Below are 17,743 nucleotides of genomic sequence, written 5' to 3'. Positions count from 1 at the left end.
GCCTGTCTGATCTCATGAAGACGTGCACGTTCGGACAGATTATCCACTGGTGGTGCGCGTGTGTTCTGTGCCCCGTGTCTCCCATCACCCCAGCGCTGGTGTGAACTGATTATGAGGGTATAATAAGCATTGATCATCAAATATTAAATCCGCCATACACCATTTACCCCCCCCCCCCCCCCCCCCCCCGATCCTCGCGCCCCTCCCGTGCCAGCAGACGCGCTCCGCACAGTCAACGTGGAGAGGAAGCGGAGTCCAGCTCGCGTCTCCCTCGCGTCTCCCTCTAAAGTCCAACACTAAATTCAGTTTAGCGGGTGGTTTGCCGCTGTGGCCCAAACACCGTCCACATGAGTGCGAATCGATCAGGCTTCCCCAAAATCAGCGGCGTTACTCTTCATTGTTGCCCGTTTCCGGAATGCACCCCCCCCCCCCCCCCCTCCTCTTCTCCCACACTCCGAACTCTTCGCTGAGAATTCAACCACAAGCCCAGTTTTCTTTGGACGCGCGGGAGATAAATGAAGAAACCCACAGAGCGCGGGAATAAATAGAGAAAATCAACTCCCCCCCCCCCCCCCCCCCCCCTAATCAGCTGATCCTTTTTAAGTGCAGGACTTTTTTTATTCATTTATTTCTTCCCAGAAGCCATCCTTGGCTGAGCCTGCATGGGATATTTTGGCTGCGTGAGGGAGGTTGGCTCGATATAGGCGCCTCTCCGTCGCGTATTCCTGCGGGAGGAGGACTGGACGCACGAGGAAGTGAAGGCTGCGCTCGTGGACATTGTTGTGTTTCAGTCTGCAGGTGATTAACTGTTGCAGTTTGGTTTTGAAAAACGTCTTTGGGATGCAGCGTCTGGGAATAACAAGTTGAGTCCCGACATTGGTGTTGGAATGATCTGACAAGAAGTGAAATGTTCTTCGTGCCAATTTGGAAATGGAAAAAAAGAAGATACGTTTTTAGAACATGCTAGGTCGGACAACGTGACCGTGGTTAAAAAGAAGTGTTCCCAAATTCCTCCACATATACAAGCCTAGAGTGGAACCCAACGCATCTCCACTGGTTCTCTATTGCCGTCACATTTTCTGCTTGTCTTTCTGGAAATGTGAGTCCGGGGGAGACCAGTGCGCACCGCCACACAGAGTCGCCAAGGCTGCGACGCACAAACCCAATTTTCTGTCGGGGAACCGCGCTTGGCACCGCAGCATCGCAACGACGTCCACGCGTTTTCTCTCCGCGATGCCTCCGTTTGCACCGATTCCACGACTGGCCAGTGGATAGTGATTTTTTTCTTCTTCATATTCTCCATGGTTCACACCGGGCAGGTGTCTCAGAGAAGGCGAGACCTCGACAGTTTGGTTCAGTAAATCCTGGACACACCTTTTTTAATGTCAGTCAAGGTAAGTTTGGCCTATTTTCACTTCACGTCTCTTAAAGGAAAGCAGGCGCAGAGCGCGCGGAGGTGTTGCTTGTTTATTAGACCTGTAGCCGAACTAATCCCCAAAGAGTGATCTTATTTTTGGTGTTTTCCTCATCAGATTTCGCGTGAAATCAGCATTATGAATAATTGCAGCTTGCAGGGCACTGGACTTGGACTAGAAATATTAATTGGGAATGAGCAGAAAAAAATGATCATAGGATTTGCGACAATGTTTGTTTGCTCAAATTAATGATTTAATTCTAAACAGTTTCACAGCATGACAACAGTCAGACCACAGCGTTTATTTCGGGAACAGTCTTGGACATGTTCATTATGAAATGGGCTCTATGTGCTGTATTTAACATAATGATTCACTGAATTATCTTAACAACTCTTAAATAAGGTTGAATACGTTCTACTCGCAAATCCTTGGCGCTGTCCATGGTGCTGAGCAGTATTCCGTGACATGGGCTGAACGTGGAAGGCCTTCTATGTCACGTCTCCAGACTACATTCATTGCAAAACCTGATGCAGCCAAGAATCACCACTAACAAAACGTAATGTTTGCGACATGAAACTTTCAACAATAATCTGCCTACAGTGGTGCAAACATCGGATCAGACAGAGCCTGATCTCACTGCATCTCAGCCCCCCTTTTCCTTTCCTCTCCTTGCTGCTAGAACGACATTTTCATTTGATCCTTTGACAAAATTTCCCTTGTTACTTTTAAGTCAATACGGCATATTGATTTGAATTGAAGGAGAAAAAAAGGCAATGGTCGTAGATCCAAATGCTGGATGATGGTTTATGAAATTATTTTTTACATCCAAGCACAACAATCGATGGTCGATTGTCCTCTGTAAATGTGTTTTTATCTGTCTGGGCGACTGACTTCTTAACAGTGGGTGCTTACAATCTTTCTATACATTTAAGATCACTTTTCTGCTGCACCCACTGTGACTTCGCATAAAACTGCCATCAGTCGACAACACGCGATAATTAGATCGCATTCACAGACACCCACAGTGCCTCTTTATTACTCCCAGCTTAAGAGAAATAAACCTGCAGTGTACGGTCCCAAAATGAAACTTGGTATCCATGCAGGAAATGGTTATATTCCTCCTAATGCTGAGGTCACTTTTAAGGCTTTACGATAAGGAAATGGCCTGTGGCTGCATATTGAGTTTAGGTGAACTGTGATCATCAATGAGCCTGATCAGTCGTATCCAACCCCCCTGCATGGTCTTCTATTCATCTTTGACATGGGCATTTAACCTCAGGCTCTAGCAGGTCTTATGCTAAGTGATACATAGAGCATTTCTCTCCAAAATCCAATCATTTGGGTGGCTATCAACTCTGAAAATGACTCCCTACAATATTCAGTATGACACTATATTGTATGTAAGGACCATTATTATTGTTGACCCCAGTGATGATCAAATGTCCTACTCTGGAGGTGCCGCTGCACACTAGATTCCCCAGGACACGGTGTTCAGTAGCTTGCGTCCTTCAGTCCGTCTTTCCAGCTATTAAAGGGTCACAATCTTTGGCAACCGCGAAGGAAGTGAAAAAATGATCTGCTGTTGGTAAAAGAGCAAACGCTGCAAGGTGAAATGCGAGGATCCTCTGAATAAAAATGAGCAGCACCTTGACATGGCCTTTATAGACCGTGGTCAAGTGGCTCTGGTCGTTTAAGAATTCCTAACACACTCTTATACATGCATACCGTATTTCCTGCTTTCCCCGACAACTGCGCTCACAAGCGCACTTGCAATCAGACGTCAGGTCTGGCCCGTGTGGGATCCGGCATTGTGGATCACCACAGGGGGGCAGAGAGAGGGGCATTTACGGTTCTTTTGTAGCAGCGGCTCACAATGACCTGAAAGTAACAGGAGGTGGTATGCAAACAGAGAGAAAGGGCGAGCGTGTGTGTAAAAAATGAGATGGAGTGAAAAGCCGAAGAGAGAACGAGTCAGAGGTGGGAAGACTGGAGAGGATCATCGTGGGGATTAAAAATAACAGGGAAAACTGGAAATGAAAGAAAAAAGGAGGACAAGCAGGGAGCAAAAGAGAAGTGAAAGGTGTGAACATCTAGGGAGACTTTATGGCAAACGGAGAGGAAGAGAGGGAAGATGTAAAGTGACAAAGAGCCGTGGGGAGCACAGAGAGAGAGACGGTCTGCAGTGAATGCCGGTATTATTCAGTAAGGTGAAACGATCGGTTTATGCCTGACAACTGTCTGCTGAGGGCAGCCACATACTGCGCCCTGAGAGCCTCCCGTGAAGGCCGGTGGAAAAGAGAGAGACAGACAGAGGCAGGGAGCGAGAGGAGGGAAGAGCTTTGGTAACTGTGACTGTCGATATTCTGTGATGGTGAACAAAGGCAGAGGAAATGTGATGAGTGGAGGGACAAACACCAGCAGAGAGAGTACAGTGAGACACACACACACACACACACACACACGATGTAAAAAGAACCATGGAGGACGAGAGAGAGAGAGAGAGAGAGCAAAGCAAAAACTGATCTGACTCTTATGTCTGACAACGATGATGAGTGTTTTCTCATCTATAATATGAGAATGTGTCTGAGTTAAGCCCAAAGAGAGTTTGAAACATTACTCTGAGGCTTCTCACTGGCCTGCTGGAGGATTATCTTCGATCTGGGCGGTCTGAACCTCAGACGTACCCCCTTTTCTTCCTCCACGCGTGTGCTTCTCTCTTCCTTGAAATGTCAGTCACTGTGAAAGCCACCGGCAGGAAGGGCTGTTGACTCATGTACACTCACCCACAGGTCTGCACTTGCTTCATGCCGAACAAGATTGTAGCCATAGGTGTGTGTGTGTGTACGACAAATTGCATGCAAAGAACAGTACAGATCTACAGGAGACGACAAAACAGTATAAACAAATACGGACTTTGTTGGTCTGCTTTCTTTTTACTAATTCACAAATGCAGGTGAGTCACATGGATTTAACTGGCAAGTTGTTGTTCTGAATGGAAAAAAAAACAAGCTCTCTCAGAGTTTGTTTTGTCCAAATTAATTAAAATGCATAAACCTCTTCAACCATTAAACAACTCCAAAACTATTTCAGCGAGGCACGGGGCCCAGACTTGACAGCGCGCCAAAAGATGTTTGCAACGAGGAACAGAAGTTGGAGGTTGGCACTCAGAGATAGACAATCCTTTCACGAGACGACATCACAGAAGAAGAAGTCACAGACGCAGATATCGGCACTAAACGGAATCACAATGTATCACAAAAATACCTTGATAGTTTCATTGTAAAGGTGAATGGATGTGCTCAGCCAATCAGGACGCTCCGACTCAACCCTCGCGGTCCTGTCTCTTTAAAAGAGCGGGTGGCCTTTTCCTGATCCACTCTGACAACAGCAAATGACGACATGGGCCAGGTGGTCTCCTCAGCTCCGCTCCTTTGCTTTGACAGACCAGCACTTATTTTCAGCTTCCTGGCCCGAAAAACAAATATTTATTGTCAGCAAATGATCATTTTCCTCACTGCGGCTTCTCCAATGGGTGGCGGAGAGCATGACCGATAGCGGCTGCTGTCATAGCTGCTGATGATGAATTGCGAGTTGCTGTTCGTGTGCAGAACGCACGCAAAGGTTTTTGTGACAGAAATAACGCTGTGCGTTTAGCTTCTGAAGGGCATTGTCCTCCTAAAAGCTGACTACAGCTGGACTGGAAATATTCACTAAAGTAACATCCATCCTTCAACTTTGGATGTACATGATGGATAGGGATATATATCTCTATATATATCTATATATCCAGGTACATTTTCAGGCATTATTTGGAGGAGTTTGGAGGAAGAACAAACTGCCGTCGGTGTTTTGTGTGACTTCTTTACGCACATTCAGATTGGTGTCGTTGCTCGCACGTGGTGTGTCCTCACAGTATCACACATAATCCAGGCGTTTGTCACTCGATGTGCTCAGCTGCAAACAATGGTTACAAGCCCTCTCTCACACACACACACACACACACACACACACACACACACACACACACACACACACACACACACACACACACAGCCACTTCTGCAGCTAATCTCTGTTGACAAGCAGCAGTCTCCCCATCACACACCATCCCAATTATAGGCAGCTGAATGCTGCACAGCATGTGGGTGGTGTGGATGTGGATGTATTTAGAATGATGTGTTTGTTACGTCAGGGATTACTGTGCAGTCTTCTGGCTTCATGACGGGTGATAGTTGCTGGTTAAGCTAAAGTGTGCTCTGTTAATAAAAATGTGCCGTTGGATTAGGAGATGAAGGTAAAAGTTGTTCAGAAGAATAGAGAACTATGATTTCCCGAAGACATCTTATAATTGTGTGCAGGCAAACAAAGACAGGGTTTCAAAATCTATACTCAATGATAACGTTCTACTTATTTATCATTCTGAAAACATGGCGCATTCATGTAAAATAGAGGGATTTGAACTAATCGCATGCTTCCTCCGCCTTCAAATGTTTCCTTTTTGTATGCACGATGATGTGTTCACATGTATGACTGTAACATCCCCAAAGGTATGAACCTAGATGTGCTACTTAAAACGCCTTAAATTGTGATGGATTAACATACAGAGCGCTTAAGCAAGAGGTGTGCAGTAAGAAGTCAGCACCTGACCTGTTAATTAGTGAGACTTAAACATGCTGAACGGCAGACTTTGATAGGCAGGGTAGCTGTCTCCGTGCTAAGCTACAGAAATGTTGTTGTGTCACATCTTTTTTTTAATTTTAATTCATATTCGCTCTTATTTTGGTAGATGCTGACACTTCCTTGTGATGTTGAGTTTAATTTGCAGAATCTTTGTCAGTGTGCAGTTATCAACACAACACAGGTTTTGAGAGGAAAACCGTGTGTACTAGAGAGAGAACGCTTTCTGCTGTCTGGTTGAATGTGGACCACAAAGCTCCCAGAAGACACCTCAGTATGTCCTGTTGTCCCAGAAACATCCAACCTCACACCTGCTCTCCACATTAATGATCGGCTGCACCCACCTGACACAAAACCTCACACCCTACTCCACTAACAAGCTTACTTTACTGGCATTAAACCAGCTGCTCAGTGTGTAACATGTAAACATCAATGCAATGCTGTAAGATTGCTGCATTATAACTGTGTGCGCATCAAAAAAACACACACTTTTATCAACTGATCAGACTTTATCACCTTTAACAGATAAGTGTCTCACACACTCACATGCACCTATTCTTTCCTGCGCTCTGACACACACACACACACACACTCTCATGCGGTCCCTTGGTGTGCAGCTGTTTTGTCACCTGTCACAGGCTGACACCTGTAAGGGAGGCGATCTCAAGGCCGCTCCAGCGTCACTAAGCCGCGTTGACGGACACCGCGTTCCGCCGCGCTCTGCTCGCTGCTCAGCGATGTGAACAAACGACGCCCCCGCCTCGCCGACTGGTGACCTTTTTTAGAGCTCCCTTAGCCTTCATGTCTTGTGGCGCTTCGCTTGGTTGATTAATGGATCATTTAGCACTTCTGAGGGATATGTGAGGTAATAGAACAGTTTAGCTTTTTAATTTCTTTTTTGAAATTGTTGTTATCAATCATAACTTAGAAAATACGTCAAACGGCTCATCGCTTAACTGAAAAGAACAAATTCATGCAAAATGATTGACAGTGCAAATTGTTTTTTTTCAATGCAGAAAAAGGAGGTTTGTTTTCAATAAGTGAGCAACACCTTAATCATTTAGCTTCATAAAATACAGAATTATAAGATGTTTATTTTTCACCTTCACTAGACACCAAATCTCAAATTCTCACACAGAACAGAACGGAAATTATACTCTCAAAGAGTTGTGACATCTCTATTTCTTCATAATAATATATACGGGACAGCAATGAACATATTTTGCTCACTGCAGTAAGAGATAAAGAACAACACTCCAAACAAGACAACGGCAGCTTTGGAGACCCAGGGGCACATCAGAGTGGATTAGTTTGGTTGTGTTGGTTATCTATGAGGAACAGCTCTTCGCGCTATCCCATTCCATCTCTCGTTCTCGATTCTATTCAATGTGTTTTGTTGGCATGAGTAGAACAAAGATGAGGTTTCCAGAGTTCCACGGCTGAACGTTCTAATACAGAAAGTGATCCAAGAATGCGCGGCTGTCCGAATGCCAGACGTTGCTTTTCATGTTCAATTCCAGTTTGAGGTGAGATGAACACGAGGCTGCTGAATAAGTGACTGTGATTTTGTTTCTTCGGTAACATCATCCCCTTTTAACGCCTCCCAGGTCATCGAGATTAAAAACAGCAACACGATGGCACATTTTCATCAGCAGCATTGTCATCGCCTCGGTCCCCGTCATCATCATCATCATCATCATCATTGTAATTATCATTTCCATCATTATGAATGTAATCATCACCATCTGAGCTCCTTTGCCAACACGAGGCGCTACGAGTGACTTAAATGGGCTTTTGTTGACGAGAGAGACACTTTTGGTAATGTTTTCTACATCTTATGGACATTTGATCTCTCTCTCTCTCCTGTGAAAGCCAGAGCATCGTCCCCCTATTCTGCATCTTAAGATGGAGGACACACCCACAAACACACACACATGCGCATACAGACACACACACACACACACACACAGACACCCAACTGAGAGCTGCAGGGGTTTAAATGTCAGCCCTCACTCTGTCTATTTGTTGATTGATTGATTGTGTGTCTCTGTGTGTGTGTGTGTGTGTGTGTGTGTGTGTGTGTGTGTGTGTGTGTGTGTGTGTGTGTGTGTGTGTGTGTGTGTGTGTGTGTGTGTGTGTGTGTGTGTGTGTGTGTGTGTGCCGGAATTACAGCTTTCGGAAATTTTAAAGGAACGCATTCGCACAGATACGTTTCGTTTTTAAAGTCATACCTCCCAATCCATCGATCTGAATGCCGTCTGTGGTCTGCACAGGGGTGTATTACATTGACACACTCACCCGGTGGCCCCCACCCACCCAATCACAGTGCAGGTATTATTCGGCGAGTAACAACCTGTCAAACCAGACGCAGTCAGCTTGTCAGGAAACGACGCCATCCCTCCTGGTGGCATTTGCATCCGGCTCCTTCATCCTCGCTGTCACAAACGCACTACAATACATCAGGCGGCAATCATAGCGATGTGAAGTAGGAGTTAAATGAGCAATTGTTGTGGTGGTGCTGTCTGACATATAACATTAGCTTGAGATGACGTTGATGAAGTTTGGGAAGGAGAAGCTTGGAAAGCGGAGTGTGTGAGTGTTTGTTAGCTGACGTTTTTGGTGTGACGTTGCATCACCTAAGTGACCGTACAGAGTCCGGCCGCACTGAATCACAGCATGAATGTAAGTGAATAGAGGTGTGTGATAGATATTTGCTTATTATTTGGTCTGTTGATTGGTAATAATTAGCTTGGACTACTGCAATTTATTCCGTCTGGAAAGAGAGGATGATTATCTCTTTGCCTGGAATTACTCCAGCTGTTTTCATTCAAATAAAATTCTTTCCTGGTAATATTGACGCTGCTGCTTAGAGGGGGCTGACTAGATCCATATCCATGATTGAGGAAGGAAATGCTTTCAACGTGTTTATTTGACCTCACGGAACCACACGGCAACATTTTAACAACAGACACCGGGCTCCTTGTATATTGTTAGCCACACTGAGATATCGCACCAATTTAAGGATTGACGGCCGTAAAATTTGGTTCAGGCATTCGTGGTCATCAAAGGGGGAAATCTCACTGACCTCGAATGGCTCTTTGTCTCTTTAGTTTAGGCTGTAAGAGCACAGCTGCATCTGTTTATAGCTTTACTCAAATCTATTGTACCGGATTATCAGCGAGCGCTCAAACTGCTCGCGAGTGTGTGTGTGTGTGTGAGACACAACCGTTCTGTGCGGGGAATTGATTAATGAGCTCGGCCGCCGTCACATATGTGGACACGGAAAGTTACAAAAGATTCTGGAGTCAATCGTTCGTCGAGAAAGAAACATTTTGAAAGCGTCTTTTCTGCAGTGCCACAGCTTCATCTTTCCCCAGCGTCAGGTAAACATGAGCCTCTAATTTGTTTCCCCTCTCCTCTCTCTCCATCCGTCGCTCCCTGCCTCCACCTGTCTGATCTCTCTCTCTCTGATGCCAGCCGTGTATTCTAAGGACCCGAGCGGAGGCTGACAGACATGTGGAGCTACTGTGGCTTTTGATGTAGGTGGACGCCGCGGCGTTTTTCCCCCCACGTGTCCCCGTCGCCCCAATTCATTAGCCATGGCCCCTCATGACGCTACTCGCCGCGCCAGCATGAAGGGGCCTCTCACCAACACGCACACAGGCATACAGCCACACACGTGTAGGCAACACTGAGGAGTATCAAACAATCATTGATCCAGACACACATAAATATATTTATACACACCTGTACACACACACACACACACACACACCGTGCAAGATGTGCCGACACACTGAAGGCACCTCTTTCCCCCTCAAGGATTCTGGTAATTAGATTCCTGCAGGCCAAGTCTCTCAATTTCACTGCATTTAATTGGAAACACACACACACACGCGCACACACACAAAAGGCTCCACAGGTCCAGTCTTGTTGATCACGAGCCGGGACTGTGTCGCTCTAATAATTAATTTCCACGCTGCCCCCCCCCCCTCACACGGCTCATTTAGCAATCAATCCCTTCTTTGTTACGTGAATTCTATTACGTCGGCCCCCGACAAGATGGAGGGACAGAGGAACGGGTCGAGGGTCTCGGGGACGAGCGTCTCGAGGGACGAGCTCCTGTTGCGCAACAGAGTTGAGCCACGCATGAAGTGTTCATGGATGGTTGGGCAGCGTACAGCTCAGCGCGTCAAAAAACCACCAGCATGTGGGTGTGTGTCCTGAGGTTTGGGGTTAGACATGCGGGGGGGGGGGGGGGGGGGGGTGGGGAGCTGATTGACACTGACATCTCAGCCCTCGGCTTTCTTCAGGCTCAAAAAGCTGTGCTGCTCCTGAATGCACCGTGAGGTTACATCTTTTTGTGTTTAATGGAGAGCACATTTATTCATTATTATCCAAATGTATACTTCAAATTCCAACCAGGCCATAGTTAGAGGAATTGACTGATTTGGAAAAGGTTCTGCGTTTCTGCTTAGTTTTTTTAGGTTCATCACCATAAATGTGAGTAAGAGTCAGAAAACACATCCATTTGTCTGCGTAACTCGGGCGGGGGGACCCTCTGAGGTGGTCTGGGACAATGATCATTACACAACATATGTGACATCTTGAGGAAACGAGAGAGAGAAGGAAATCAGACCACTGTTGACACCTTGTTTGGCGGAAGCATCTGTAGTGTTTACTCCACTGGGACAATGACCAGAGACCATCTGTCCCTCGCTTACACACACACACACACACACATTGACACACACTTAAAAGATAAAATGGGCCAGATCCACGGCAAATGTACACAGCATGTGAGCATAGATGGATGTATATAGAAAAAATGACAAGCGTAAAGTCCGACTGGCTCAGTCAGACACTGCAATGAGAGACCTGTTGGTTGTTAAGTGCATGTTCCCAATGAGAGAGAGATGAAGTCCAGTAATATAATATTATCGTACTCCTTCCTTCTATCTGAGCAGGCAATTAAGGGTGGAAATTGAATGTGTTGTGGATGCAGACACAAGCGCACAACTAGACCATGAAAGATTTCTATTTTTGACAACACTTCATTTCCCTGGAGAGGCAACTAGCATCCTGGGGCACTTTCGCTGCTGCCGACAGACACACACACACACACACATGGTTTTGTGCAAGGGGCGGGAGTCGATACTTTTGTTAGAGGATAAACAAAGAGGATATATGTTGCTGTACCTTAGGGACATGTATCTTTGCATGTACATGTATATGTGCATTTGTCCTCTGTACCTCCTACAGGCCGCTGACTTGCTACTATTTATCTAACGACTCCTTTTGTGTGTGAAGATGAGCCGCCTGGACTTTTGTTGTTGAATTGTGTGTCATGGAAAAAACAGGTAAAAAAAAACATTATGTCAGAAAATGTTAAACGAAGATGGGTAAAAGAAAATAGGTCAAGAAATGTCATGGGTAAAAAAATAATATAAATATGTTAGGTTGAACATTTTCGGAAAACAATACAAAATATGTCTGGTTGGAAAAATAATGAATTAGAAAGAAATATGGAAGAAAAAGAGAATGTATGTTAGGTAGTTAAAATTATGTAAATATTAGGTTGAGAAATGTCTTGGAAAAAATAATTCAGGTCAAAATATTTAAAAGAAACCTACTGACATGTATCCAGTATCTCATTACTACCCCGTGCTTTGTGAACGTGTCAGGCTGATATTACACCAGTTTCGCTCTCACACAAACACACAGTAACACACGAGGGGCTTCTGAATCGGACATGACTCATTTAGCAAGTGAGGAAAACACAAGTAATGTCGTGTTATGCTGGATGCACCGTGCATCATCATTTGTGCATCACACAAACAACCAGGCATAACTAGATGTGTGTGTGTGTGTGTGTGTGTGTGTGTGTGTGTGTGTGTGTGTGTGTGTATGTCGGTGTATATGATGACAGAGAGGCTTTAATGTGTTTCGACACGGCCGAACCCTTAAAAAGATGAATGTCATTATCTAGTGCAAAAATCACATCAGGCTTCTGGTTTCATACACAAAAACTCTGATATGCAGCTGACTGCCAACAGGCACAGTCTTACAAAAAAGTATGTCGTGTGTGTGTGTGTGTGTGTGTGTGTGTGTGGCATCTACATCTACCTACTGAGTAATGAGATGGAGCAGCGAAGCATTTGTATTTTTAGCCCCGTTAGCTTCACAGGAAACTGGGTGTTTTGTGATTGGTAAATTCTCGCCCCGTTCTGCCTTTTAGTCAGAAGGAGGGGGGGAGGGGAGCGAGGACGAATGGTGGGCAAAAATAAGGAGAGGAATTCGCAAGTGAGTGGAGATCTTGAAAGCCACACACACACACACACACACACACACACACACACCGGTTGATGGAAGCGGTGTGATGGAAAGGTGAAACGAAGTCAAACCTGAAGCCCGTTGCTGCGCGGAGTGATTTATGTCTCTTGTGTCGACCTCACCGCTGTGCTGCAAAACCACAGAGTGATGTTGTGCCTTCAGGCAGCCGTGTACAGTGTCCTTTCTCTCCCTCGGGTAACTCACTCAAGACGGATAATGTAACTGATCTGTGGCTGCATTTGCATCTCAGCCTTTTCTCTCCGATCCCACGCTACCTTTTACCAAGTGCCAAGCTGCCATCCGGACTTGGATGCAGACTTTTTCCCGGCGGATTTGTTAAGAATGTGAAGAGCTGCTGTGTTTCCAGCCAGGAAAGCAGGCAAACGAGAAAAGAAAACGTTTCATTTCAGGATCAATGCATCACTTTTTTTGAAGGCCGCTGATTAAAGTACTTTGAACTGAAATTGTCCAATTACCGGATGCTAGATCAGAGCCCCCGACCTCTAACTTCTCACAATGGCATCTGCAATTTCAAAAACTGGTAGTCAGTCAGTATTCAACACGCTGCATTCCTTTTGACCTTACGTGATAAAGAGACGCGGAGAGACACAGAAAACCGCTATCAATGGAATCATTATGCCCAGATCTCTTCAGAACACTAGATCGCTGGCCCCCGTTATTAATGCCATCAGTCTGCTGCTTAGTGAAAAAAAAAAAAAAAAGCAGCCGAGGTGCAAAGCGCTGCCGCACTCATCGTGGGAAAAACCAAGGACAAAACAAGACGAAAAAAGGCCGGGTGCCTTGTGAGACGGAGGAATAAAGAGACGAGCGCTGATGGACGGATTTAGATGTTGAGATGCGGAGAGAAATGAGAGATGGATTGAAACCAGGGGAGACCTTTGAAGATCCGCAGGTGAATCGTTCCTTTGATAATTGCCTCGGCTTTCCACCGCCCGTGCTCGCGCAGCGACGCTGTTTGACGGAGTGATGTGCACGTCTCCTTCACCCTTTTTTGTGATGTGGGACCCATTATTACCACGCGTTCAAGGCTGGGAGTGTTCTGTGATGCGAACGCCAACCCGAGTCCTCCTGGTAAATAACATAATTCGCAGCGTATACGTATGAAATCATCAACACGTGTCAGCGTTTCTCTGCATATGTTGCCGCCAGTGTGATGCCCCCTTTTTGTCAAAGAGCAGCGTGACATATAGGGTTCTAATGTTGCGCCTTTGGGAGACTTCAAAGGGCCATTTCAGCCCTGGTCTTTGTGGACGATTTCACACGCTCACGCTGGATTATGCGTGTGGGTGTGTACAGCATATACATAAATCGGGTTTTGTATGTGTGTTCATATGAGGCCTGGCTGATTGGTCGGATTTCCTTTTGAAGTGGGGTGGGGGGGGGGGGGGGGGCTCTTTGAACGGCTCCAGCGCCTACAGTGACCACTCAGCTGAGCAGAAGACGCACTTATCCACGGCAGCATGTGGCCGGCTAATGGTAGCCGGCTGCTGGACAACACATGGAGGAGCATGTTCTGCTGTGTGTGTGTGTGTGTGTGTGTGAAACGATTGTTGGTATTTGGGGCCACAGGACACACATGGAGGTGAGACCCTCCCCCCCCCCCCCACATCCCACTGCGTACCCATTACAGCGCACTGCAGCGTGGATACGCAGTGTCCTGCCTTTGACAAGTACACTGCATGATGAATTCGGTGCTCTGGAAGATTTTAACTCTACGTAAAATGAGAAGTGAATACATTCAGTTTGACATTTCCGTAAGGTCATTGCTCAACAGTGAGGTAATTGAATTTTGGGTCCATGGTTTAGACCCCTCCCATGTGCCCCAGCCTGCCACGGGTGGGACTATACGCAGATGATTAATAGTAAACATGGTGTCTTGGTACTTTCACGCCTGGCTTTGCCTCATCCCTTTGACACAACTGCATGTACATCAATACTTTTAGTGATCTTTTATCAATCTTCTTTGCCTGAACGAAGGCTCATTTCGTCCACGTTGTGTTCGGGTTTGAAGCCCGAGCTCCTTCAGAACGAACACAAATTCACAGCTATGTCGTTTTTCGCCTTCTGTTTTCCTCAGAATCCAGGAACTACCGACAGACACAGGAAGCGTTGCCTTCCATTGATCCACCGTTTCCACCGCAGGGGGAAATGAACGTGGAGTGATACGGTGTGGTTACTTGGGAGAGCTGCCGATAGCTCCCGGGGACGACAGCAGCACTATCCTCTTCCTGTGGAGGTTGTGCAACGTTGCCGCTCTTCCCTTGTGCTGTAATTGGAGCCGTCTAGTTGGGATTCTACCCGGAGGCTGCAAGAATCGGGCAATGAAAGCAAAAGCTTTCTGGTGTCATTATTTTTGCAATACGAGTGTACATAGCCTTTAGTATTATTATTACTATTACCATTGTTTGTGTCCGGTTGGAGTGATGCAGTGAAATAATGCAGTCTCATATAACACACTATTTATATACGTGTGTGTCTCTCCACACGAAACCCTGATTGTCAGCACCGTCGGCTGCTGTCTTATCAGCGGAGTTGCTCACCTAATCAGCACTTCCACACGCGTGTCCGCGTGCGTGTGAAGGATGTGTGCTGGATCTCGACGCTGAAGTACGTCCTAATCACTTGACTGCTTCCCAGTGGACGGCCCTAATGCATTTAACCGCTCCCGAGGGAGCCGACGCCTGACAGCGGCCTCTCTGGCCGCCGCCACCGCGCCTCCGCCTCTTTGATTCATCTGCGTCTGAATCTAAATCAGCCCAGTGAGGGAAGCAGAAACTTTCCCTTTCAGGAATTGATATGATTTGAGGTCAAATATCGAACGGTATGACTTGGTTAAACTTGTGAAAGTCACCACATTTCCTTGTGAGATGCACTTCAGTATTAAGAACTCCTTCGTGTGATTGCTGTAATGTATTATGCTAAAGACTAAACTTTTAACGTCTTTCTTTCTCATGTCTTCCTCTTTGTTGAGCTGAGACTTTTCTGCTCCTCGGCCGGTTCTTTGATCAACTAGCCGGGCTGTAATAGCCGGTTTGGGCCCAAAATGTTCAGCTGCTGGACGCACGCCGCAGAAGCACTGCGAGTCTCCTCAATCTGAACGCTCACAGCAGCCTCACCGATAAGTTATGTAACACGCAGCAAGCGGGACAAGGATGATTCATCCGAACGAGCACCTGAGCATGAAAACAGCGTCACTCGCATCTCTGCTCGTGGCTTCATAAAAGTGAGATGGCATCGTGAGACGCTGGAGGGAGCAGATGAAATTCACACGTGACGCATTGTAGTAATGATGATAAGAATGCCACAAACCGCTCTCACAGGCGACGTAAACGAACCACGGCGGCACTGAGTGACTTACAGCTGAGAAATGCAACATACTGTAATATTATGTATGTCTCTGTGTTCATGTATTCATGCCTCCATCTTAGGAGAATGCCAAGCACACAAAATACACAGCTTCTGTATCTACTGCAGCCTTAAAAAGTGATCCACCGCTTCGGGCAGAAATCACAGTGTAAATATTAGAGTGATATTCATCACCTATCATACAGTGTTTCAGTTCATTCCGTGGATGTTTTCATCGGACCCCATTATGGGTAAAATAATTCAGCAGGATTCTGCAGGCCTGAGAATCGGGATCATTGTCTGAAACATGAACCTTACTAGTCCTTAAAGCTGTGCACCACTCATCCTCCTTTTGGAGTTTCACAATCGGCGCCTGTCGCTCGCATCTAGAGTATTCTCTCACTGCCTGGCGTGGCACACATCCTTTCATCCTTCTCCCTCGTGAGTCCCCGGGATCCCTCGTCTCCGTCTCCGCTCGGTTTCTCTCCTCCACCTCCGTTTGACCCTCGCTGTTCTCCTGGAAGGCTTCTGCTAACGCTGCGACAAGCGGAAAGGGAAAACAACGACGCCGTGGATTTTCTAGGATTAGCATTTTATCTGCTTTAGCTAATTAGCAAGGTAATGTAACTTCTGTCTGTTGGTAGAGATGAAGATGTTTTGTTCTGCATTATCAAAGCTGTGTGGCGCGCGCCAGAGATTCCCCCGAACAGAAGGCTAATTATATTCTGGTATAGACAAGTACCTGAGGCAGGTCGACACCATTCTATTATAGAAGAGCCTTATTCAAGCACTCGAGCCGTGAAATGGTTAAAGGGTCTCAAGCTGCAGGCGGTTGATCCTCACGGTGATTCTGCTTTGAATGAAAGTGAGTCAAAACAGGAGTCAAATCACAGTGGCGTCATTGCTGTTTCAGTGCAATTCATCACAAAATCTCCACTACACCCGAGCACACAGTCTTTTTTCTTAAAAATGACTCCTTAGCAGGTTTATTTTTCTTTGACAGGTGATTAGTGAAACGTTTAGATAGCTTCAGTGACTCATTGTCGCTAAAAACTACAGCACCGTTTGGGACCTGGAAGGAGTTTAGTCGGCGTGCTTGATCTTGTTAAGTGGTCTTCCAAGGATGGATGAACATGCAATACATCATCGTTGACATCGGCATAACGATTGATCAAAAAAAAGAAAAAAAACGTCCTTATTGCTTATATAAAAATTAAGTGACAGAGCGATTTGTTTTTCTAGTAATAGAGGAAATAACTCATGCAGACATCGCTAAAACAATATAGAGATTATTATTACGTTAGAAATCAATGATTTTACGGCTATTAATCGTGATTATACACTTTATAGAAAGTGCAGAGTGAGGATTTGGGGTCCAGATGGGATTATTAAAGTCAATTTGTGGCCAATAGGACTTCCGCACTCGTCCGTCCCACCTGCCACATTAATAACAATATGACCTCATCACTAAAGGTGGACCAGCACATCACATCGACTGGAATTAAGATCAGCCGAGCGAAACCAGAATGTAAATCCAGGGTCCCAGGCAGCTTCTACGTGGAAGATGGATTCATTTCACAGATGGAAATGTTTTCCAATAGCAAACGTACAAATACATAAATCAATTATCAGTCTTTAAGGTTGCTAATGACAACATGCAAAGGTAAATAGTATATCATTTAAATAGAGATGCCTTCTTGTACCACTTGCTTGCTTGTTGGATGAGATACAAACACGTGGCTGTTTGATAATAGAAGATGACGCACTTTCTTTACTAAGATAAGAGACAAAGGAGTGAAGCAGACAATTGAATATTCAACAGCGTGTCTTTGTCACAGGGTGAATCGTTGCGATTCTTTCATGGGAGGTGCATCATGCTGAACATTTAGATAAAAACATCACTGGTTCACCAGGAATTCACATTTGAAGGAAAATATACCTGTTATAACGGC

General features: G+C 45.7%; 1 protein-coding gene across 5 annotated transcripts in view; it reads left to right on the top strand.

Moving 5' to 3' along the window:
* Positions 1-221: 221 nt before the first annotated feature.
* cacna1ia (calcium voltage-gated channel subunit alpha1 Ia) overlaps positions 222-17,743 on the top strand; it is a 131,822-nt gene continuing 114,300 nt past the window's right edge. For all 5 annotated transcript variants that reach the window (XM_078083917.1, XM_078083916.1, XM_078083915.1 and 2 more), the window contains exon 1: positions 222-1,394. The gene's annotated coding sequence lies outside the window, so the exon portion shown is untranslated. The remainder of the gene's footprint in view (positions 1,395-17,743) is intronic.

Source organism: Gasterosteus aculeatus, chromosome 11 (genome assembly GCF_964276395.1).
Source record: "Gasterosteus aculeatus chromosome 11, fGasAcu3.hap1.1, whole genome shotgun sequence".
In the NCBI taxonomy this organism is placed as follows: Eukaryota; Metazoa; Chordata; class Actinopteri; order Perciformes; family Gasterosteidae; genus Gasterosteus; species Gasterosteus aculeatus.
This window is presented reverse-complemented; position numbering and strand designations above follow the sequence as displayed.